We start from the raw sequence: 24,265 nt of genomic DNA on the forward strand, positions 1-24,265 counted from the left end.
CTGAATTAATACCCTTCCTCAAATCACTAACTAATGCCTCATTTGAAACAAGTACTGTCCCCTCCAACTTCAAAGACACATGGGTCATCCCCATGCTCAAGAAACCCACCCTCGAACCTAACATCTACACCAACTACCAGCCTATAACAACAGTACCCTTCCTACTCAAAATACTGGACAGAGCAGCCTATCTTCAAATTCAAAATCACTTAGAATCTAACAACCTCCTAGGCCTGCGCCAATCTGGCTTAAGGCAAGGACATGGCACATAGTCTGCCCTATTGGACCTAAAAATTCAAATGGACGAAATCAAAGACAATGGCAATCTAGCGCTCTTGCTCCTACTGCTCCTACTAGACTGTCAGCTGCCTTCAATTTAGTCAATCATAATACACTCTGCAAACATCTCGTCTGCCCACTTCTCCACTAAACTTACACTTTGGATACAGTCCTTCCTCTCAGACAGAACTATGAGGGTATTCACACCTAGTGCAGCAGCTCTCCCTGCCCCAGTCCCTTACAGAGTGTCACAAAGATCATGTGTCTCCCCCACACTCTACAATATATTCACGAAACCCCTATTCAACCACCTTGATGACCTGGGTGTCACTTACACGAATTATCCGGACGACACACAGATCCTCATACCTATCACAGACAAACATGACACTGACTCTAAATTAACCAATTATATCTACCAAACTATGCAGGCTTGGATGGCAATTCATGGCCTCTGCCTAAATGATGATACAACAGAGTTACTGCTCATAGGATCACAAAACACATTGAACAAACTAAGCAACCTCTTCAACTCATTTGCCATTGACGGCACTACTATCCAAGTCTCTAAGGTAGTAAAAACCTCAGGTGTGTACCTCAACTCTACCCTCACACTATCCATAGAAGTGAACGCTACTGCCTCAGCCGCAGTGTTCACCTCCAAGCGTATCAATGCCTGCATACCCTTCTTATCCACAGACAGCTGCATCACCCTAGCCAGAGCCCTCATCTTATCCAGTGCAGGAAAGAATCTTATTCGTAACCCTCAACGTAACACACAGGTGCCTTTCCAACTCAGCGCCCAAGTATTTATCCAGCAAATTCCAGAAAAAAACAATCTAATAGACCTACACGCTCCTACCACGAACAACTTCTAACCGTACCCAGATAGAAATTGCAGAAATCAGAGGCCAGCAGCTTCCCAGTGGTCACTGCTAACCTCTGGAACACCTTACCCAGGTCTCCAAGAGCTGAACCATCCTTCTGGACCTTCCGTAAAAATCTGAAAACTTGGCTCTTCACACCAAATTGCTGAAATTCTTGTCATGGTTTTGCTTGTAACCAGTTAATCTGATTTTTGTAACCTTACACTGATAAGCTCCTGTTACTCTATCTCTCTGTATCCTTACCACTGTTTAAATTCTATTGAATATGTACATGCGCCCAGATGCCATAGGGTTGGGTGCACTATATAAATGCCAAAATAAATAAACTGAGTCCCCTGCTATCAAGGGAGGGTCCTCAGTGGCTACTAACCCCTCTCCCGCAGGAATAGGCGACTCAGTGGTCTGTGGAACTGGACTAGGTGCTACTGGCCACGCTGGTCCTTCCAAGCCCTCTGAAAGCCCTCCAGGCCCTAAGGCTCTGAGAGTGTTCAATATGGCAATCTCTTTGGCCCTCGATTGGGTAGCCGCTGCGACTATCTCGGGATCATGAAGATCATTACCCAACAAACATGGCTTGCTTGGGTAAGCCCTTGCAAGCAGGATCCCCTTTCCTATGGCCAGCTCCTTACACACAAAACAACCTTTGGGTGGTGAGAAAGCAGGAATCCCATTGTTAGGGGTGCCTGTGCTCTTCTTTTCGGTGTGCACGGCTGAACTAGAGTTTTGGATTTCCCTTCATTCTTTTGGGTACCTGACTTCGTATAGGTTTGTTTACTTTTAATTCTGATTTCTCTTCCAGTTTGGTGTGCTCGCCTGAGCCTTTTTCTGGACTCGAGTACTCACAAACCTGTCGCAGCCTTTGCGAGATCCCTAGTGTCTGTAATAGTCTTGTCCACAAGATGCTGGTGTAGGTCAACCTCACAATGATTAAGTACATGCTCACACGCAATCAAATTGTACATCGTTTTAAATGTGTCAACTTTGTTACCAGCCACCCATCCGCTCAGATATTTCAATGACAAGTGTGTGAACTCTTCAAATGTCTGCTCACTTTTCTTTCCGAGCTCCATGAATCTCTTAAGATACTGTTGTGGGGTTTTACAGATCTTCCTGAGGAGGGCTGCCTTCCTGCTCTCACAAATAGCCCTTTCCTCAGTAGTTTACAGAAGAATTGCATCAGTCCCTTGTGTCAGTAAGGAACTCATCAGGACTGCACCCCACAGTACCTCATCCACCTCCTGTAGCTGGAAAGCCAGCTCGAGCACTTCAAACCAGTAAAAAATATCCTTCCCCACTTCATAAGCCTGCACTAAGTCTTTGGGGATGTGCCACCGGGGCTTATCCTGGGCACTCTGGTTTGAAACACGATGGCTGCTTTTGCTAGTGGTGGATCTGTTGGCCTCCTTCTGCTCTTCAAGCGCCAGCTTGCGCAGCTCTATGGTGACCTTGTCCCACTGTTTCTGTTCCTCTAGTGCTAGTCTCCTCTCCTCGAGCAGGAGCTTTGTACACCACTACCTCATTAACAGCCGGAACAATTACTGGGCCACTTAGAGACTGTGCTGAGGCCTGGGGCCTGCGGGATGCCGTATTAGCCCCTGTCCTCAGTGACACTCTCGAGTGTTGAGAAACCACTTTCCCCCCGCCGGGATGGTTGGCGAGAAACACTGCTCATGCAGTCGTCCTTGTCATTTTCCCCCTACAGAAGGTCTTGTATATTCGGGTACACAGGGCCTAGCCCGTCCCCTGGGATCTTCTCCCAAACTGCCCTTGCTTCTATCCAAGCTTGGAGGCTGGTCAGCAACTCAGGTTTATTAAACTTAGTGCTGTGGGGAAGGCCCCTCTCTTGACATAAGAAACGCAGGACATCCTTGGTCCTGCCTTTTACAGTCTTATTGTCAAGATCCATGACTATTACTAATACCTAGCAGTGATTAAACGTTGCCTGCAACAGTACTTTTATCATTGGGGAACTAAGCTGTGCACAAGTGTCACGCTCTACAGATCCTTCCCGAGCTTCCTTCTCACCTGTCTCTTGTATGGTGCTGTCTGGGGCTTCAGAGTACTTCTTTCTGCGGGGTTTCTGAGGCTTCTTGACCTTCTTCTGCTATTTCTGATGTAAGTAAGGGCGAGCTCCTCGGAATCCACCTTGGCCTGAAGAGCAACACAGACCCAGCAGGATTCCAAGGAGCAAGCTCTCAAAATAAACAGGGAAAAAGCCACAAAGGCACAAAAAACCCTGATGGAAAGTCTGTGTAGAGGACGTAGATGAAAGTCCTTCTCTTGATGTGAAGACGATGTGCACAGAAAAAGTCAAACAACTTCCCAGCGGGGAAGAAGATCCGGTCTCCAAAATGTTAATTGCTCAGCTGAAATCCTTTGGTAGAGCACACTGGATAGATAAGTATTCTGGGATAGAATCTAGCAAAGAGATAAATGAGTACAGAATGGGGAATCCAGAAGAAAAGAAAAAAGAATACAGTACCTCTGAGTCCCCTTGAAAAAAAGGAAATGATGGCCACTGTGGAGTATAAGGAAACACAGAAGTTACACCTCAAAGGAAGAATAAACTGCTGTAGAGACAACCAATTAGTTCCACAGCAGAAGAACACCAAAAGCGATGCAACGCAGCGCTGTGAATCTCAGAGATAAAGGGAGCCGCGAGCATGGTGAAAGAGTATCAGCAGGAGAGAGCCGTAAAGTGTGGTGAAAAAGAAAATCAGACTAACAGTAAGTGGAAAGCATGACGCCTTAGGAATGGTGTTCGGCAAAGTTTGTCTGCATTACCCTCTGGCACCACTACACACAACTAGCACTAGAGGTGGAAGCAAAACCAACCTTTGGTATAAGTCTGTACCACACAGTTTTTGGTAGCGAGCTGAGCAGCCAGGCTTATCTCAAGAGGGAATGTGAGCTTGCAAGGATGTTACACTGAGGTCAATAATTACGAGTATTTAGATAGCCACTTATACTCAAGGTTTCTTGGTAAAACACTTCTTAATTTATTACACAGTCAGTTAGAAAACATTCACTAGAAGGAGGCAATCAATATCACACAGAAATATACTACAGTACTTTACACTATTAGGTTCTGAGACATTTAAACTACTTTGAATTAGGAGCAACATGGCATTCAGAGCATTTGAAGTAGGAGCAAAAAGGCATAAGTTAATAAAACGAATAATGGAGTCACTCTTCCACGGTGCAAATAGTTTGAGTTCACCAGAGGAGTTGATTCAATGCAATATTTAGGCCAAAGTCAATGGGCTAGTGTCTTGTATAGGTTAAAACGGTTCTGGTATTTTAAACGGAAAAGTCTTTGCCACGGTTCTGGGAAGTAGTTCACGGAAGAAAGGTTCATATGTCGGGTCACAAGCTGACTAGGCCTGCAAGTTGCCAAAGTTGAACGCACTTTCGCAGTGAGAGGTAAGTTCTCTCGGTAGGGTTTTCATAGTACCTTGTATAGAAGAAAAAGATGCATCTGATGACTTCTGTTCCTGGCAGTTCCTGCAGATCTCGCTTTTCCTGAGCCTCAGTAATGCGGACAAGAGGGAGGACGCCGGGGCACTCCTGCACTGTACAGGGACTGGTCAAAAAGCTAGCAAACTGGCAAATCTTCGATTCCGGTAGCTGTCTTAAAGCGCACAAACTGGTGTCCTTTTCCCTGGATATACGGTTTCCTGCAGCACTCTGAGGAAAATACAACCAGCTCCGAGAATGGTGTCCAGGTGGCTTACGAGTTGATAGGTCCTACCAACTCAAAGGGAGAAGTCGTCCTTGAAGGGCTTCTCTGTCGAGATGAACTTGGCGATTCAGACCTGCAGCAGGGCTTCACCGGGCAAACCAACGGTCCAGGAGTTGCAGCAGCCGTGCTCTTCCAGCTCGTCTTTGGTTCTTTCGTTCCAGTGGTCGACTCTTCCTTCCAAGCCAAGAGACTAGCCTTGTAAACAGTTTTCTACCATTCATTCCAGCCTAGATGCCACTCACCCAGCAGGGTGGCTGTCCTTGCCGGACAGTCAGCCAGCCAATCACGCCAGAGTGCATTTGGTTCTCCTAGGAGACTAAGCACAGGGAGTTTCGGGCACCTCCCTCACTTTCTGCCCACCCCAGACACTCGAACGCCAGAGGCGGTCTTCAGTCCTGAAGCCCGCCAAAGGTGTAGGAACAAAGGGACCAAACGTAGTTTGGCGTGCAGAGACAAACTCTAGAAGGACCTTTCCAAAAATAAATGGTGAAAAAAGAAGACCGGGACCTTTTTAAACAAAGAGGGCTCAGACGCCATCTTGAAAAACATGGCTCCCGCGATTTATAGCTACCGGTGTTTGCGGTCGGGAGAAATCATGGTAGTTCATTGTAAAACCACTACCACCAGCCATTTCGATAGGAAAGGGTAGCATTTGACTGCTACATGAGTTTCTAGACATAGGGGACACTAGGTAACCCCTCCAGCACTCTATTGTAAGATAGTGTGGGCTGGGTCTAGGAATTTAAAAAGACTAGTAAAGTCAATTTAACTTTACATTCTCTGGAAAACAGTAGTTTATGCCAGAGAAGGTATTTAAACCTTGGGACAGCCACAAAGGCTTCCATGTGTCACTACACTGAGGGTGCTGTGTGACACACATGAAAATGATGATGCCTATGGAGTTGTCTAAATCTCCATAATCAAAGAACACAAGAGTAAAACACACATCAAAATACATGAAAAAGTGGGAAAGAAAGGCTCACACTACTTCTAGGTAAAAGAAATCAAGTCCTCAAAATCCAGCAAAGTTGCTGGGGGTCTCTAAGTTGAAGGGAATTAGCACATTTTTGAAAATTCTCCCTAACACTTGTTCCCTCCAGACTAAGGGACAGGAGGATTTAATCCACCCCTGGATGAATCTCCTTACTCCAGTCGGTCATACATTCTTGGGAGACCACCAGCATTTTGGTGATTACACCCTGACCTCTGTTCAATGGTAAAATGAAACCCCTGTAGGCTGATTGACCATCTTAACAATTTAGGATTTTCCCCTTTCATCTGCATTAACCATCTCAAGGGTTGGCGGTCTGTCTGAATCACAAAAGTAAATCCATACAAGTATGGTCTAAACTTCTTCAGAGACCGCCAATGGCAAAACACTCTATGGTTGCCCACCTTGCCTCAGGTTCCGTCAGCTTCCTGCTGATGAAGCAGATGGGGTGTTCCCTACCTTTCTCATCCAGCTGACTCAGAACTGCACCTATACATGTATTGGAAGCATCTGTTGGCACAATGAAGGTTTGGCTATAGTCAGGAGCTCTTAAGACTGGAGCTTGACAAAGGGCTTTCTTAAGTCCTTCAAATGCCTTAGGGCACTCCTCATTACACTTGACCTTTTTGGGAAATTTAGGCGAGGAGACCACATTTAAGGGAGAAGCTGTGGACCAATAGTTCTCTATGAAGTTCCTATAATAACCAGTGAGACCTAAGAAGGCTCTCACTTGGGTTTGAGTAGTGGGGGTGGCCCATTCCTGTACAGTGTGTACTTTACTACGCAATGGCCTTATTTCACCCCCTCCTACCTCATGTCCAAGGTAGACAACTTTGCTCTGACCAATTTGACATTAACTTGCCTTTATGATCAGATGGGCCTGCTCAAGAGCGTGCAAAACATATCCTAAGTGGTCAACATGTTCTTTCCAAGTAGGGCTGAACACTGCAATGTCATTCAAGTATGCCATGCAGAAGTCCTGCCATGCAGAAGTCCTTCATCCCATTCAGAACTTGATTAACCATCCTTTGGAATGTTGCAGGTGCATTCTTTAGTCCAAAAGGCATTACCTTAAACTGGTAGAGGCCTGCTGGGGTCGAAAATGTAGTTTTCTCCTTGGTATGGTCTGTTGGGGCTATTTTCCAATAGCCTGATGTTAGGTGAAATGTACTGAGGTACTTGGCTGAACCAAGTCTGTCCTAGGAAAAGGATGGACATCAGTCTTTGTGACTGCATTTAGAGCTCTATAGTCCACACAGAATCTCAACTCCTTGGATCCTGCATTTGGCAATAGTACAACTGGACTAGATCATGGACTTGTAGATGGCTCTATTACCTCAAGATCAAGCATCTTGTTTCCCTCTTCCTTCACGTGGGTTCTTACATGATCTGACATCCTGTAACCTCTGCTTTTAACAGGTAAACAGTCACCAGTGAGAAATACATGCTGGGCACAAGGGTCCAGCCTGGTGATAGTGAAAACAGGGAGGCAAACTGATTTAACAGAAACATGCACTAGTCCTGTAATTCCAGTGTCAGATTAGAAGGGAGATTAACTCCTTCTAACTTCTCATCTAAAGGTTGTCCCCTGAGGAGATCAGGTAGAGGTTCACTCTCCTCCTCCTCCTGAGCAGAAGCTAGAAGCAAGCTACCACTTCTGGTCTTGAGACATGGGCTTTTAGACGGTTGGTGTGATAGACCTTGGGAGCATCCTTAGGATTGCCTAAATCCACCAAATAATTGACCTCTCCAAGTTTTCCCACAACCTTAAAGGGTCCAAACCATGTGTCCTGTAAGACCCTCTGCCTTGTAGGTACCATAACTAGAACTTGCTGGTCTTGAGTAAACTCACCCATGTTGGAATTCTGGTCATGCATATACTTCACCAGAGCCTGACCTGCTTTCAAGTTATCTGCTGCTTCTGTCATCATGTGTGTCATTCTCCTCCGGAGACCAAGCACATAGTCAGTGAATCTCACTGGCCTGGGGAAGGAGCACTCTCCAACCCCTCCTTATTTAGGGCCAATGGACCTCTAACTGGATGACCATAGAGAAGCTCAAAGGGACTAAATCCAACTCCCTCCTGAGGGACTTGACTATAAGCAAATAGAAGGCATGACAATAGAAGGTCCCACTTTCTTCTAAGGGGTTCTTCTAAAGCACCTATCATGCTCTTCATAGTTCTTTTAAGCCTCTCTACCAATCCATTTGTCTAGGATGGAAGGCAGTTGAGAACTTGTAAGTCACTCCACAGTTTTTCCACATGGCCTGCATGTAGTGGGACATCAAGTTTGATCCCCTGTCAGAGATGACTTCCATAGGAAAACCTACCCTGGTAAAAATAATACCAAGTAGGGCCTTAGCAACAGCCGGAGCTGTAACAGTCCTCATAGGTATGGCTTCAGGATACCTAGTAGCATGGTCTAATACAACCAGTATAAATTGATTGCCTAAAGAGGTGGGAGGGTGTAAGGGACCAACAATGTTGATTCCTACCCTTTCAAAATGGACTCCCACCACTGGGAGAGGCACCAAGGGTGCCACATTCTTGGCTGCATTCTTGCCATATTCTGACAAGGGTGACAGCTCCTCCAGAATGTATCTACATCAAACCCCAATTTAGGCCAGTAGAAATACAGAGAGAGCCTTCCCTTGGTCTTCTTGAAACCCAAGTGACCAGCCAAAGGAATCTCAGGGGCTAACTGTAGGAACTGTTGACTGATCTCTAGAGGCACTACAAGTCTTCTGTAGTCCCCTGGGATAGACTCAGTTGGTTCGCTGTAGAAGAGTCCATCTTCCCAGTACAAACTGTGCTTCCCTGGCTCTTGCCCGTCCAGCTGGGAAGCTGCCTGTTGGCAAAGTCCTTCAAGAGTAGGACACTCTCTTTGAACTCTGCTGAGGTCTGCCCTAAAGGGGCCACCTTCTACCAGTAAAGACTGCAGCTCAGGATTGTCTTTAGGATCCAGATCTCCAACAGGGGGAAGGTCTTCTTCCAGCTCTGAATCTTCAGCAACTGATTCAACATTTCCTGGTTGTTCCTCACAACTTGCTTTTTCTTGGAGATCTTGGAGACCTTGGGTTTCCCCATTGCCTATTTCTTCTTAGAAATAGCAGTTAGTAGTTCCTGTGGGCTGGGTGTTATAGTTTCTTCTGTAACATCCTCTGGAGAGCCATCTAAGGTACTCTCCCTGGCATTCCTTGTCTGTTCCTATTTTCTTTTGCTCTGAGGCCTGGGGGTGCTTGATACAACTCCTAGAGTTTTTAAGTCATTCCCCAACAGAACTCTCCCAGGCATACCACTCTGCACACTAACAGGTATCTTGACAGTCATGTTGTTGCACTGGATGAGAGCTGGTAATCTTGGAAGCATTTGAACAGGGCCTCCAGCAAGTTTAGTGAGGCCTTTGGGTGCCTTAGCAACATCCTCAGGTTTGAAAAAAAATTCATCCACCACTGTATTGCTGGCCCCAGTGTCTCTAATGGCAGGGGTCTCCTGACCATTTACAAGTGCACTGTCCTTATAATATTCTTTTGTGGTATCTGGAATTGAATTATAGAAATCTACATTCTGCTGTTCCCACAGACCCAGGGACACTAACGAAACACAGCAGAAACCCCAATGGGATATTCAGCCAGTAACTGAATGTTTCCACTTGCCATTTGTACTTCTCCCTCTGGAGAAAAGGCTAAGGAGACAGTGTGGACGCCTGAAGATTTACCCTTACATCTGGGATCCCCTTTCACATGGTCAGTAGACCCGGAAGCATAACATTTTCCAAATGTTTTGATAAATGGGGGTTTCGGCTGACCTCCCTCTGGTTTGGCACCAGAGGTTTCACTAGCCTGATTTGGTTTCCCTTGTGGCTTAACATTTTTCTGTTTGGGGCCCTCTTTTGGATTGTAGGTATTAGAATTCTCTTTGCCATCTTTTTTTTGCTGCTTCCCAACATCTTTTTTTGAGTTGCCCCAGAATCCTTGTGAGTAGCCCTGTTGGCAACCTACAAGTCTGCAGAATTTGATAACTTCTTTGGATCAAGTTCCTTAGAGTCAGCCAAGTGCTGTCTCAGCTCAGGAGAGCAGGCGTAAGTAAAAAAAAATTCAAACAAAAATAGATTTCTCAATCCTTCAAAAGTGTTAACTCTGTAATCATTTCCCCAACCATCTAAATTCTTCAAACATTCACACACCCAGGTAGCCCAATGGGTACCATCATGCCTTTTGAGGGTCCTAAACCTCTTAAGGTACTTGGAAGGAGTTTTCCCAAATCTAGCTATCAAAGCTAGCTTCACATTTTCATACTCCAATCTTTCAACTTCCCCCACCTCCATTACACCATCAGTTGCAACCTGGGGGAGCCTAGACAAAAGCCAAGGAATCAACTGATTCCCTGTGAAACCCTGAATTCCATAGTTATACTCAAAAGCAGCCAACCAATCCAAAATATCAAGTCTCACCTCATACATGCTCACAGCTTCTTTAGGCATGCAGGGTCTCTTAGGACTGGAAGACCTAGAAGACTCTGGGAGAGAACCATTTCAAGAGGCAATTTCTTCATTTCAAGAGCATGATGCATTTCCATTTCTCTGAGTGTGATTTCTTGATGTTTACTTTCAGTTTGCATTTGGAGCCTTTTTAACTCTAACTCAAGTCTCATTCTTCCAAGAGAGACACATTCTGGACTCAGTACTGGACCTGGTAGGGTCCCTGTGGCTAAAGGTTGAGGCCCAAGAGCTTGTTAAGGTGCAGAGGGGCTCACTTCCTGAGACTCCTCTAACTCTTCTTGCTCATCAATAACATTAGAGTTAGACTCTAAATCATTATCATCCTCATCAACATTTGCCACATTTCATGAAGGAGTAGGTGTAACAGACCTACTTCTCCGGCTTTGAAATTCCAACAATCTTTCAACCAATTCGTTTTTTCTTTCCTTTAACAGGGAGGTTCCAAACCTTACACATTTCCTTCAGTTGATCTACTGTTAAACTTATCAGGGCCTCCTGTCTGTAGTTATCCATATCAAGCATGATAAAAATCACTTTTCTAGTGGTGCTTAGCCTTGTGAAGGTTACTTTCTGAACAAAAGTAAAGCAGAACTCTCAATGTAACAACTATACAATTTAGCCTCACCGCCTGCCAACAGTGTTAGGCAAGGTTTGTATGCAGTACCCTCTGGGACCACTACACACAACTAGGACTACAGGTGTGAGCAAAACCAACCTTTGGTATAAGTCTGTACCACACAATTTTTAGTAGCGAGCTGAGCAGCCAGGCTTATCTCAAGAGGGAATGTGAGCTTGTAAGGATGTTACACAGAGGTCTATAATTACAAGTATTCAAATAGGCACTTACACGCAAGGTTTCTTGGTAAAACTCTTCTTAATTTATTACACAGTCAGTTAGAAAACATTCACTAGAAGGAGGCAAACAATATCACATGGAAATATACTATAGTACTTTACACTATCAGGTTCTGAGACATTTAAACTACTTTGAATTAGGAGCAAAATGGCATTCAGAGCATTTGAAGTAGGAGCAAAAAGGCATAAGTTAATAAAACGAATAATGGAGATACTTTTCCACAATGAAATAGTTTGAGTTCACCAGAGGAATTGATTCAATGCAATAGGTAGGCCAAAGTCAATGGACAAGTGACTTGTACAGGTAAAAACGGTTCTGGTATTTTAAACGGAAAAGTCTTTCCCACGGTACTCGGAACTAGTTAACGGGAGACAAGTTCATATGTCAGGTCACAAGCTGACTAGGCCGGCAAGTTGCCAAAGTTGTACGCACTTTCGCAGTGAGAGGTAAGTTCTCTCGGTCGGGTTTTCACAGTACCTTGTATATAAGAAAAAGATGCAGCTGATGACTTCTGTTCTTGGCAGTTCCTGCAGATCTCGCTGTTCCTGAGCCTCAGTCGTGGGGACAAGAGGGAGGACGTCGGGGGACTTCTGCACTGCACGGGGACTGGTCACAAAGCTGGCAAACTGGCAAATCTTCAAGGCCGGTAGCTGTCTTAAAGCGCACAAACTGGTGTCCTTCTCCCTGGCTAATCGGTTTCCTATAGCACTCTGAGGAAAATACAACCAGCTCAAGAATGGTGTCCAGGTGGCTTACAAGTTGATTGGTCCTACCAACTCAAAGGGAGAAGTCATCATTGAAGGGCTTCTCTGTTGAGATGAACTTGGAGATTCACACCTGCAGCAGGGCTTCACCGGGCAAACCAACAGTCCAGGAGTTACAGCAGCCATCCTCTTCCAGCTCGTCTTCGGTTCTTTCGTTCCAGTGGTCAACTCCGCCTTCCGAACAAATAATCTTGCCTTTTAAACAGTTTTCTCCCATTAATTCCAGCCTAGCTGCCACTCACCCAGCAGGGTGGCTGCCCTTGCCGGACAGTCAGCCAGCCAATCACCCTAGAGTGCATTTGGCTCTCCTAGGAGACTAGGCACAGGGAGTTTCGGGCACCACCCTCACTTCCTGCTCACCCCAGACACTCGGGCGCTAAAGGCGGTCTTCAGTCCTGAAGACTGCCAAAGGCGTAGGAACAAAGGGACCAAACGTAGTTTGGCGTGCAGAGTCAAACTCTAGAAGGACCTTTCCCAAACGAAATGCCAAAAAAAGAAGACCAACACCTGTTTAAACAAAGGGGGCTCAGATGCCATCCTGAAAAACATGGCTCCCGCGATTTATAGCTACCGGTGTTCATGGTCGGGAAAAATCATGGTGTTTGTTGTAAAACCACTGCCACCAGCCATTTCGATAGGAAAGGGTAGAATTTGACTGCTACATGAGTTTCTAGAGATAGGGGATACTAGGTAACCCCTCCAGCACTCTATTGTAAGATAGTGTGTGCTGGGTCTAGGAATTTAAAAAGGCTAGTAAAGTCAAGTTAACTTTACATTCTCTGGAAAACAGTAGCTTATCCCAGAGAAGGTATTTAAACCTTGGGACAGCCACAAAGGCTTCCCTGTGTCACTGCACTCAGGTTGCTGTGTGACACACATGAACATGATGATGCATATAGAGTTGTCTAAAACTCCATAATCAAAGAACACAAGAGTAAAACACATCAAAATACATGAAAGAGTGGGAAAAAAGGCTCACACTCTTTTCAGGTAAAAAAAGAAAGTCCTCAAAATCCAGCAAAGTTGCTGGGGGTCTCTAAGGTGAAAGGAATTAGCACATTTTTGGGAATTCTCCCTAACAAATGGCGTCTAGGAAAGAGTGAAAGCCGCAAGGGCAGCGAAAGACCACCAAGTAAGAAAAGTCAGAACAGACATAAGCACGATACAGAGTAAACTTAGTTGTACGGGCAAAGGCTGCGCCGAAAGGTTTAGAAAGAGTCAGAAACAGACGGAGTGGAACAAAAGAAGCTGTAGAGAGAATGGATCGCCATAGGCTGCGAGATGAGAGAAGACAAGGAAAAAACCAATAAGCGCCACAGAAAAGATGTTGGGGACGAGACTCTGGGACAAAAGATAGCGAACAAGAACTACAATAGGGAACAGCTCGAACTCCAACAAGAGATCCCGCAAGGAACTTTCAGAAGAAAACACGGATGCAACGCAAGGAGGGAATGGCTACGCCCATCCTTATAGAGGTGGTAGCCATCTTGGTAGAAGGCTAGACTTCCAGGGCCTGTGCATGACAGCAAGGCTCCAACTGATCTGACCGCTTGCCACCAATGTGACAAATCAACTTCCGGGGCACCAATGGTCCAGGGATTAATATCGGTTTCTAAACCATCAATCAGCCCCACACCTCTAGTACAACAGAAGGGTTCCGAACATGCCAATCCGAATAAGTATACACAAGCCAAAACTGTTGGCTTTGCCAATGCTGGTTTTTAACAGGACTTCAGTGAAGGACATACATAATGCTTATAAATCGAGTGGCTAAAGGCAGACCTGGCCCTAGATTTTATTACACCAATAGCATTTTTACAGGTACAGTTAAATCATTAACCCTCAGAAAAGTGATTTAAAAAAACACTGGCAGGCTCCACAGTGAAAAGGCTGATGGAAAGGCTTGATTAAAGTCAGCTGAAAGAGTTCCCATGAAGAGGTGTTTTGGGTGGGGAGTGGCAGAAACTAGGTATGAATGGCGATAGGGATTTGCATGGCAATGGGTGGGAAAATAACCAAACAACACCTTCAAGCTTTGTGTCCCTCCTCATATGCCATTTCTCCATCTGTACTCAAATGCAATAGTTTTGACTTATAGGTGGCTCTGCAACCTTACCGTTGAAACTAAAAATAGAAATCACATGGCAGCAGGTGGACAAGATAATAAAGGCAGTGTTTCCAGAGCAGTGTTCTGGAAGCAGCGAATAAGTCATGAGGTGACCTGTAAGAGGCATGAATACATAGAGCCACGTCTGTGTTATTTATGTCCTAAACTTTCTCAAATCCAATGTCAAAAAGGTGGAAAAAGAGAACGGATTAGCACAAATAAGGTAAAACTCACAAGAATGTAAACCCCTGAACCATGAATGACATGCCAACTATGGAAAAAGGAATGTCTGGCAGAGATGAGCAGTGTAAGGCGTAGTAAATAACAAGTGGGGTGGGAGAACATAAGAGTAATACATGTTAAAAAATATGAAAAGAAAAACGAGCAGTAAAAAGCAAAAAAATATGACCTGATAGGTTGCAAGGAGAAAGTTCAAAGACCAATGCTGAGAAAAAATGAGTGGACCTCGATCCTCATGAGGGAAGTCCATTCTGAACCTGTAATGAAAGTGACAAAGGGGACCATTTGCGACAGAATAGGATGGAAGTGGTAACTGCGGCACAAGTCAGTCGCTGGACCTGGCATGCATGTGTAACCCCATGGTGGTAAACATAGGACTTGGCCAGGGGAGAGGGGATTATAAGCCAGACACAGAAGGGAATTGGAAAGAGGACGTGAAACAGGAAAGGAGGAAAGTAAGAAGGTGAAAGGGTAAGAACGCAGGGGGAGCTACTTCAGGCCAGGGATACTGCAGCAATCCGAGGAAGAACCCCTCAATTACATTAGAAATTAATTAATTTCTCTGTCCGTATTTAGTCCTTCTTCAACACTGCAGAGCATCATTATGCGACTGACTCATGTTGTCTGAGTCAGAGGACTAGTTTACGGCCACGTAATGCTGGGAAAATACGTTTAATCCCCCAAAATCTTTTGGAAGTGGGGATTATATTCATACAAAACTTGAAAATGACCTGCAACTGGGAGATCATATCTACGTGGCTGGTTTTCAGTTTGCACTTAGAGCTCTCATATATATTACTAGCTGTCCCCGGCCACTGTGGCTGCTGTCTGGTTAAATGGAACAGAAAGAAAAGAGAAAGCGTAAAACAACCCCCCTCTCATCCCGTCAGCCCAATAATCCAGGAGTCAGTTATATAGTCTTTCCCCCCTCTCAGTGGTGCCAGTGGTGGAGGCAGAGAGTGCAGTTCCATTCCCTCCTTACTTGTAAGCTGGGTTTTGTGCCCCCGCTTATCCCTCTTCATGGGTCAGAGTTTGCATTGTGCTACCTTGCCTGCTGGAGGATACACACAGCATGGAATGATACTTAGCTCAGTTACTGTTCCTCAGCCCTCTGCCATAAGCATTATAGCACTTGGCAGTTGCTGCACCCATCAGCCAAATTAATACATTCTTAAAAGAGAGACGCGCGATTGGCGTGCTCGCAACCATGCATCCTCAAGTCTGGCTGCATGTCGCTCTGCTGCTTCCTCAGCACGTATTTGAGCCATTCTAAATTGGAAACACTGAAATGGAATCATAAAACATTTAGTATAGCGTGTGTTGCTTTTACGTCCAACAGATGGTGCTGTTTTACCCAAAAAACGTAAAATATTTATTATAGCGTGTGTTGCTTTAACGTCCAACAGATGGTGCTGTTTTTCCCAAAAAATATGGTTTTACCTGTCACAGGTGTGACATCTATGTATAGTAGGTATATAAAAACACACGCCTATTCGAATGCAACATTGTGTCAAAATTTCAAAGCAATCGGTGAAGAACTTTCGGAGATTTAAGATTTTGAACAAACAAACATTTACATTTTTATTTATATAGAAGATTGCAGGGGCACACCAACACATACAATGAAAGTAGGCAGTTGATGAATTCCTTGATTGTGAACATCCCCAGGGTTGCTGAATTGCAGGTAGTTCTGCACTTTCTTTTGTCCAACTTTGCATATACTGCATTTTGTGCACCAATGGAAATCACATGGACATGTTAGTATCCATGTTGGGAATACCATCACTGCTTTGTGTAACAGGTTGGGGCAGAATTTGCTTTTGAGCTTTCATTTCCATAAATAAATACTGCCAGGTACTGGATTCAAATAATGGATCAAAATAGACCTTAGGCTACTGTGAGTCAAAGGTTGGAGCAGGGCGGAATGTTCAAAAAGAGGAAAATGGTGTTACATTGAAGTATGAATACAGCTAAATCTTTGTGTTTGTCACTCATTTTGTATTGGTATTTATTTGCAGAACAGGGATATCAATTTCAATCAGACGTGTCTTACAATAACAGTAACAGATGGTGGCGGCATTCCCCCGGAAGGGTCCCTGGACAATAGCACAAAGATGAGAACAAGTGGTGAGCCAGTTTATGAGGGTGTAAAAAGTGGGGCATATACCAAAGGCTTACCTGTCGTAAGGAGAGTCCTGGATCACCTGCCCTGCATATCCGATCTCTCTGCCATGGGTCTTCAGTTCACGCCACATAGTGTGTGCTCCTCAATAAAATAAATAGGATGCCATGTCCTCATTGCCCCAGTGAAACTCCACTGTGGTCGTTCCAGGGTGAGTCCTCAACACCAAAATGGTGGGCAAGAAGATGAGTACAAGTTGGGTCAGTTAATGAGCACCAGGTTGAGTAGGTTGGTGAATGCTGGTTGGATGGATAGATGTGCGAGCACCTTTCTTATCTAGCCACATTGACTAACCCGATGTAAAAAGGCCATTAGGCAAATGTGCATGTTGATCAAGGCAGTCCTTTAAAAGGAGTCCTTGCAGGAAGCCACCCGTGGCCAGCAGGCATGCCTCTCGGTGCAAAGCCACCAAAGTGCTCCGAAATGCCTGAAAGAAGCGTACTTACTAGCATGCATACATTCATTCAATGCTTACCAAGTCTTTCTAGTCTTCTTTATGTCACTATCCATCTAGCTATGAGGGGGAAAATGTGGGTTACTCAAAGCTGCCCCTTCCCTGTACAGGGGGTGCAAGGATAAATAGATTCTAAGAGATCTATTCGGATCAATGTTGGATAACATTCAGTTTGAATGATTCTTATATTTATTCATTAGAAAAATAATGGTTACAACTGTTGTTCATCAGCTGCTTATCTTCAATCAAGAAAAACACTTCACTTACCAAATTGTCACTTGACAAAACTCAAATTAAATCGTTGCTTGCTGATAAAAAGAAAATTGCTGGCATTAATGTTTCAATTACACATAATGGGCTGCTGATAATGAGAGGGATAAGAACAACATGGGAACAAAAATGACATTGATGTATTCCTTTTCTGAACGGTCTTTACCAGATGTACATCTTTCGTTATGACAAAATATCTGCTGGGACCTGAATTGCGTCTAATACTTGATCAAATACCTGGCATTCGGCTGATTATGTTATGTGAATGAGATGTGTACCATGCACCATTGCCATGTGCATGGTCTCACAGGCACTGTGGTGAATCTGGAATAGATTGGGTAACCCTCTCCCCAGACCTGGAACATAACATACTTACATCTATAACTACAATGGACATACTCAACGGCTGGCCAACTTGCCACCACACTATAAGCACAAGGCCTCCTCTCTGGGCCCACAGCCCACTGGTGCCTCCTACACACACACCTAAAAAGGTTACAAGCAAGCATGCAGAGCTCACAGTACAACACAAAGCACTGCAATCCTGCCTTTCCCTCTTCTCGCGACCAATCAAACCCACCCAAGGAATATTGCAGTGGTTACACCCTTGACTGAAATATCTGTCAGAACATGTGTTCATTAGTTACGTCTTCCTTAATCCCATGTTGTATTGTACCATAATTGTTTTCAGATAGGGATACGATACTTGTACAAACAATTGCTAGCTGGCTGCAGTGGTATTAGCAGTGGTATTAGCATAATTGACCTAAAAACATTTGACCTAAAACATTTGATCAAATTCTTGTGACCTTTTTTTGCAGTCAATTGTAATTAATAATTTATATGGGGGGGTAAGGGATTAGGGGATTAGGTTAAAGGAAAGTGGCGTGGGGGTCTACCCCCGCATTTTAGACCAAAAAAAGGTCAAATAAATTAGCTCAAATGTGATTAGGTCAAATGTTTTAGGTCAAATAGACCCAAACCGGCTGGAGCATCCTTGCTTGTTCACTTTTTCAACCATTCATGGACAAGCTACAAACTGCCATCTCAACCGTCTCTGATGGGTCTACCAGGGCTTATTTTAAAAAGTCTAGGGGAGCATGTCTATATTATGATTTTACCGCACTGCACGCATTTAACCCCTCATCTGGTCGTTAGCGACCAACCAACAGTACATTAGGTGGCATCAACATGCTGAGAGAGTATTTTTTAATTGAGGCCCTGTGCTCCATGCACCATTACATGTTGTAGTATAGTGAGACCGATGATATGTTCTTATCACAATGTATATGTCATGGCCGGACAAACAGCTTGCTCCACATACGAGGATTTGGAACTCACCATCGAGTGCAGCCTCTGGACTTGGGTGCATGGAACTCTTTGGTTTTAGTACTCTCTTTTGAGTGCAGTCATTCAAATCCAAACTAGTCCACTTGGCAAGGGCTGGCAAAGGTTGAATGTAGGTTTGAGGGTATGGTGGGCATCTTTGATCAACCACCTCAGAACTGCACATTCACATTTCCTTTTTCTCCAGCCTCACTATTTCCAGGGTTGAGGTTGCTGGAAAAGGTTGAGTCCAAAATCTGGCCAAGAAGACAACACCAACTGTTGATACATGGGTTCTGATATGGCACTAGATGCCATCTCAACTAGTACTCAGGTTTGTCCTCATCATCACACACCAGATCCAATCTCATCATCGCACACCAGATCCAATGACCTAACCATGGAAGCTAAGGAGAAGGGTACACAATTTGTCATAATCATAGGACGAGTTGTTTTTTTGCTTTTTTCCCCAGTGAAATGAATATTAGTTACTGTTATAAGTCTTTGCACCCAACCGCAAAATGGTGAACGTGAGCATCTTCTGCCAGGACAAGCCTGTGTTCCTCGGGCTCTCTCTGGACACCATTTCCCCATCTTCCCTCTCCTACCCTATGCCTGCTATCACTTCATCATCTGCCATGTCTCGGTATCACCTGGCAAGCCTCTCTCGCCCCCTGTCTCTGCTGGCCCATTTCTGCCTCGGCCACAGGTCATCTGACTCTCCCACCCCCCACCCTACATCTTCAATGCTGCTTCAGCATAAGGGCCTGTCTTCATTTTCTCTGCACTCACTTATTTCCTTATGCATAGAACTGCGTTCGCTCATATTTCTTCTCTTTTTAGAGGGTTCTCACCATCACTTCTCGTCAGGAGCATAGGTGCTAATGGCGATTGTACCCAAGGGAGAGGTTTCTATTAAATGTTAATTGCACTTATGTACTTTTGGGTTCCCTGCATGCAATTTTTAACATTCAGAACACGTGAGGAAATACCGAATAGTACAACTGTGCGTGTGCCTGCTTATTCTTTCGTTTTCCTCTCCGCTTTGAGAAGAAAAAAAAAATGCTGCCTGCATTTTACGCTTTGCAGGTGGCCTTTATTAATAAAGTTCTACAGCAACCGCCCATATAGCAAGTATAATCGAGGCAGATTCCATAGGAATCCAACCGTTTTACGCCTGCGTGAAAAACTCATGGAGGCGTAAAACAAAGTGCACTGCCAAGATGGAGAAGGCCTGCATGGCAGGGCTCTTAACTCCTCCACCTCGTCAGTGCTTGAAAATGGAGCAGGGCAGGAAATGGAGTTGTAAACGCATTCCACCTTGATTTTACACCTCCATTTCCCGTACAGTGGCAAGTTTAAACTGTGTGTGTCTAGGTAAGCGCCCTAGCTTCCCTATTATCCAGGGATGGTGTGTGGTTAACAGATGGTAACCTCTTTTCCAACATCATTATCGCCATGTTACTTTAACCTATATTTGACCTGAGCTATATGCAAAGAAAGATCCAAAAAATCGTACACTGGCTTAGTCTTCTTGTTGACACTCTGTTATTATTTTAATGTGCCTCTTAGGTTGGCCAGACATTATTCTGTTGTACGTATTTCATTACTAAATTACCTTCTTGCAATCTGAAATCTATCTACTATTTGTTAGATACAATATCAAACTTGTAGCATTATATAAATTGTTTGACAGATGTTCTAATCTGCTAAAACTGGTAAAAACAGAGCTTAGCTAAATGGGCTGTCGGACAACTTTGGAAAGGCTCGTGCTGAGGCATCAAAGTGATTAAGGATGTGTAGGCAACATCAGTTCCTTTGGTGAATAGTTTACTCAATGCAAAACATGGCCACTGTCCTTTTAAAACCAGTTATTACAAAATAATAAAGATGTGGGCCATGGCTGCCTATGGCCGCGGCCCACATCATCCTGCCTAGAAGGTAACCAGATCCGACCGGTCCTGGCCTCCTTTGGATGTGTCTACTGTACTTATTGCCACAATAAGGCAAAAACACTGAATCCAGTGGCCAATGGCCACGACCCATATCCCCCTGCCCATAGCCAATGGACAAGTATTTCTGGTAAGAGGAATAGCTCCCTCTCTCAGCAGTGGCACATATCCCCCTTCCTAGTGACTTACCAGATCCCACCAGCGATGGCCTTTGGCCATGTCCATTGTCCACGTGGCAAACATTTGCCAAAAATAGCATGGTTTGGCCATGGTGAGAGGCCACTACCTTCGCCATGTCCACTGTGCCTGTTGCACCAAATAGGCTAAAAGTCAATGGCCAGTGGACCAAGGGCGCGGTCATGGCCCATATCAATAAACCACTCACATTCAAATGATCAAATCCCACCGGCCATAGGCGCTGTACTAATTTTGGTGGTCCTCTGCAGGTTTTACAATGCATTTTGAAAATTTACTGTAAAATTATCACAAAATGACAGAGAAAATGGTTCTCAGTGAAGGAAAAAGAAAAGATGACGGGTTACGCAGGAATGGAAAAAACACTCCACAATTGTGAAGTCTCACGCATTCCCAATGCAAATTTCCCTGTGCCCCCCCCTCAATCTTTCTTGGTTTCCGCTTGTGTGATAATACTCTCTGACCCTCTCCTATTACCCTCTTTCGCTCGCTGGTTCATGTCATACATTTTTTTATCTGGTGCGCTTTGTGACATTTCCATAGGAATCCCATGACAATCCCGCAGGATTCCTCCAGTAGGATGAACATGGTCTGGAACGAACAGGCTCCACAGCCCACTCCTAAGTTTCCCACCACACACGTGGTCCTCTTTCTCCCTACCCACCTCTATCCTGTTATGGGACCACCCCTTTCACTCCTCTAAATATTATTTTGAGCACTTTTCTTATCCGGCTTTCCTCTGGATTACCGCAGGAATCACTCGCATTGAAGACAAAATTGTGGCTTTTTATTTCTGAAAAGTCTAACTGATCCAATGCATTAAGTGAAATTTTAATGTTTTGGGACTGGGGGCACCCACTTCTCTGTCAAATTATTTGAAAACTACTGCAAGGTGTTACCCCAAACCAACGAAAGGCACATTTACAGCTCTTTGTGCCAAGTCGTTTCTTATGTGTTGCAAATTCACCCAGCAGTTTTCGAGCTGCGTGTGTTTAATGGAAGCATTATTTTAAAGTACAAGCCACAATGAAGGTTTGTAAAGTGTATTATAGTAAAGATGTTTTTGTTAGTGTTTTGGGTATGTTTGATTTTATTAGTATCTTGCGATGAGGGTGTGGGGGCCTCCCAACCAATGAGGCGGTTCAGAACAGTGGGCCTCATTACACGGTAGGCGGTAAGGGTTTACCGGTACGGGTATTTTACCGGTACCGGTAAACCCTTACCGCCTTACTACGAGGTCCCTTTGCGGGTTAGGGAATTTAACGCCTGCTTTTTGCAGGCGTTCAAAACCAACCCTAAAAGGGACCAGGGAGCTAACTACGGTACCGCAATTTGCGGTGCCGTAATTAGCACCTTCCCCATTCCCATTATGCCCTTTGGGGCAAAAATGGGAATGGGGAAGGGCAATGGGGGAAGGGGGAATTACCGCCCCACCAACCTTGGAATAGGGCGGTAATTCCCCTTTCCACCAAGGCGGTGCCGGTATTTTACCGGCATGGACCAAGGTGCACGCCATCCGTGTAATGAGGCCCAGTGTCTTTACCACACTGGGTAGAAGGTAAGTGCGCCCCCGTCTCCCCTGCCCCTTCATCCCCACTCCACCCACCTTTTCCACATCTTCAACCCCCCCACTTACCTTTTCCTGCCTCGTCTTTCTTCAGCACCAGGGACACTAGTGCATGTGTATGGCCACCAAGGAAAGGGAGACGGGACTACCGATAATTCCCTGCTCACCAATCAATGGTGGCCATCGTTTTTTGCAGTTTTTTCTCAAATTGAGAAACAGTCAACACGCTGGGCCTCATTACGACCCAGGCGGACTTCGCGGTGCTAAATGCACCGCGAAGCATGGCGGAAAGCCGCCGATAGCGCCATGGGGGTTGGCGGATTTACCGCCCCATTCCGACCTCGGCGGAGCGGTAAATCCCCAATCCCCATTCTGCCCTTCCCCATTCCCATTTTTGCCCCATAGGGTATAATGGGAGTGGGGAAGGAGTTAATTACGCCACCGTAAAATACGGTGGCGTAATTAACAACGAGGTCCCGTAGCGCCATGGTTTTCTCCGGCTGGTAAAACCAGGCGGAGAAAACCTCCATGGCGCTACGGGAACTCGTAGTATGGCGGAGAGGTACGCCATGCACTACGCTGGCGTAATACCCTCTCCGCCAGGGTCCTAATGAGGCCCGCTGTTTCACAACTTGAGAAAAATAAACTATTAAATAAAATGTGCCACGGTACTGATAGCAATAGGACCTGAGGGGGTGGAGCATTACCTCTCTGGTAACACCCCGGGGCTATCGTTAAGGCCCTCACTCCGCACAGCCATGTAACTGACAAGCCTAGGCATTACAAGACCGGTAATGCCACCCCTCCTTGGGTTCTATTGCTTAAATAATGTTATGTTTACTCTACATATTACATGCTTAGAGTTATCATTATATTATATTTATAGTACAATACTTGTAATATGTATATATTAGTCATTAGGCAGGCACATGCTGATGGTTGGTATATTTGTTTTTAAGTATGCAATATACACTATAGTTTATATTTATATTGTGTAGTACTTAAATATCTTGGAATTGTACACGTTATTATGTTTATGTTGAAATTAGTCTTTATATGTAACTTTCATGTTGATTAGATAGTTGATTTGAGATATTTACTGTTTATGTCTTATTTACTGAATGTTTGCACTTTTATGAAAGCATGTTATGATATAGGAATAATTATTTGTGTAATAGTTTATGGTTCCATGATTCTGGGTGGGTTAATGTTAACATGATTTTGAATTTTGCAATAAAAAAAATGTATTTGTAAAAAGAGTACATTATGTTGTAACCTTAACATTGATTAGGTGGAGCACTGCAAAACCTTCCTAGTAAAAGTTCCTCTGGCAGTTTGAAATGGAAAAATATGTGTACTTCTAATGTTCGTACACTTTATCTTAATTCTTTTGTAAGCAACTTTTATTTGGTTGACACTGAACTACATTTTTAATTCACATAACTTGAAATACTATACAGTGTTTTGTGACTTTATGTACATCATTATGATGTTTTGCTGGCATATTTGTGTGTGTACAATGTGAATGTGGTAAGTGTATTTTCTAACACTTTAAAAACATATTATGCACTAAGATTGTATGTGTAATTGTGTAATTTGCATGACAGCCACAATGTGTGCCTTTACAGCCATCCCTCATTTCCAAAGTTAAAACTATCCTCCCCTGTTCTGGGGAGGATAGTTTAGGGTCAATGCGTTCATCTTGGAAGCAAGATGATGCATAGCAACACAGGTTCAAGCCCCACCTCTGCGTTTAGAAACCTCTGGGTATTAAGCGTGTTAAAAATAACTAATTACAATTACATAAAACTAAGTCAGATTGAAAGAGACACATTTTAAATTACAAAAATCAAAAGATGCATGAACTGTGGAAAAATAATCAAAGGAAGGTTTTTTTTTTAATTTTACTTAAGAATATGAAAACTTCCATGGACTTTTTCAAGATTGCTCT

This window comes from Ambystoma mexicanum, chromosome 1p (genome assembly GCF_040938575.1).
Source record: "Ambystoma mexicanum isolate Mex_15411 chromosome 1p, UKY_AmexF1_1, whole genome shotgun sequence".
Lineage (NCBI taxonomy): Eukaryota > Metazoa > Chordata > Amphibia > Caudata > Ambystomatidae > Ambystoma > Ambystoma mexicanum.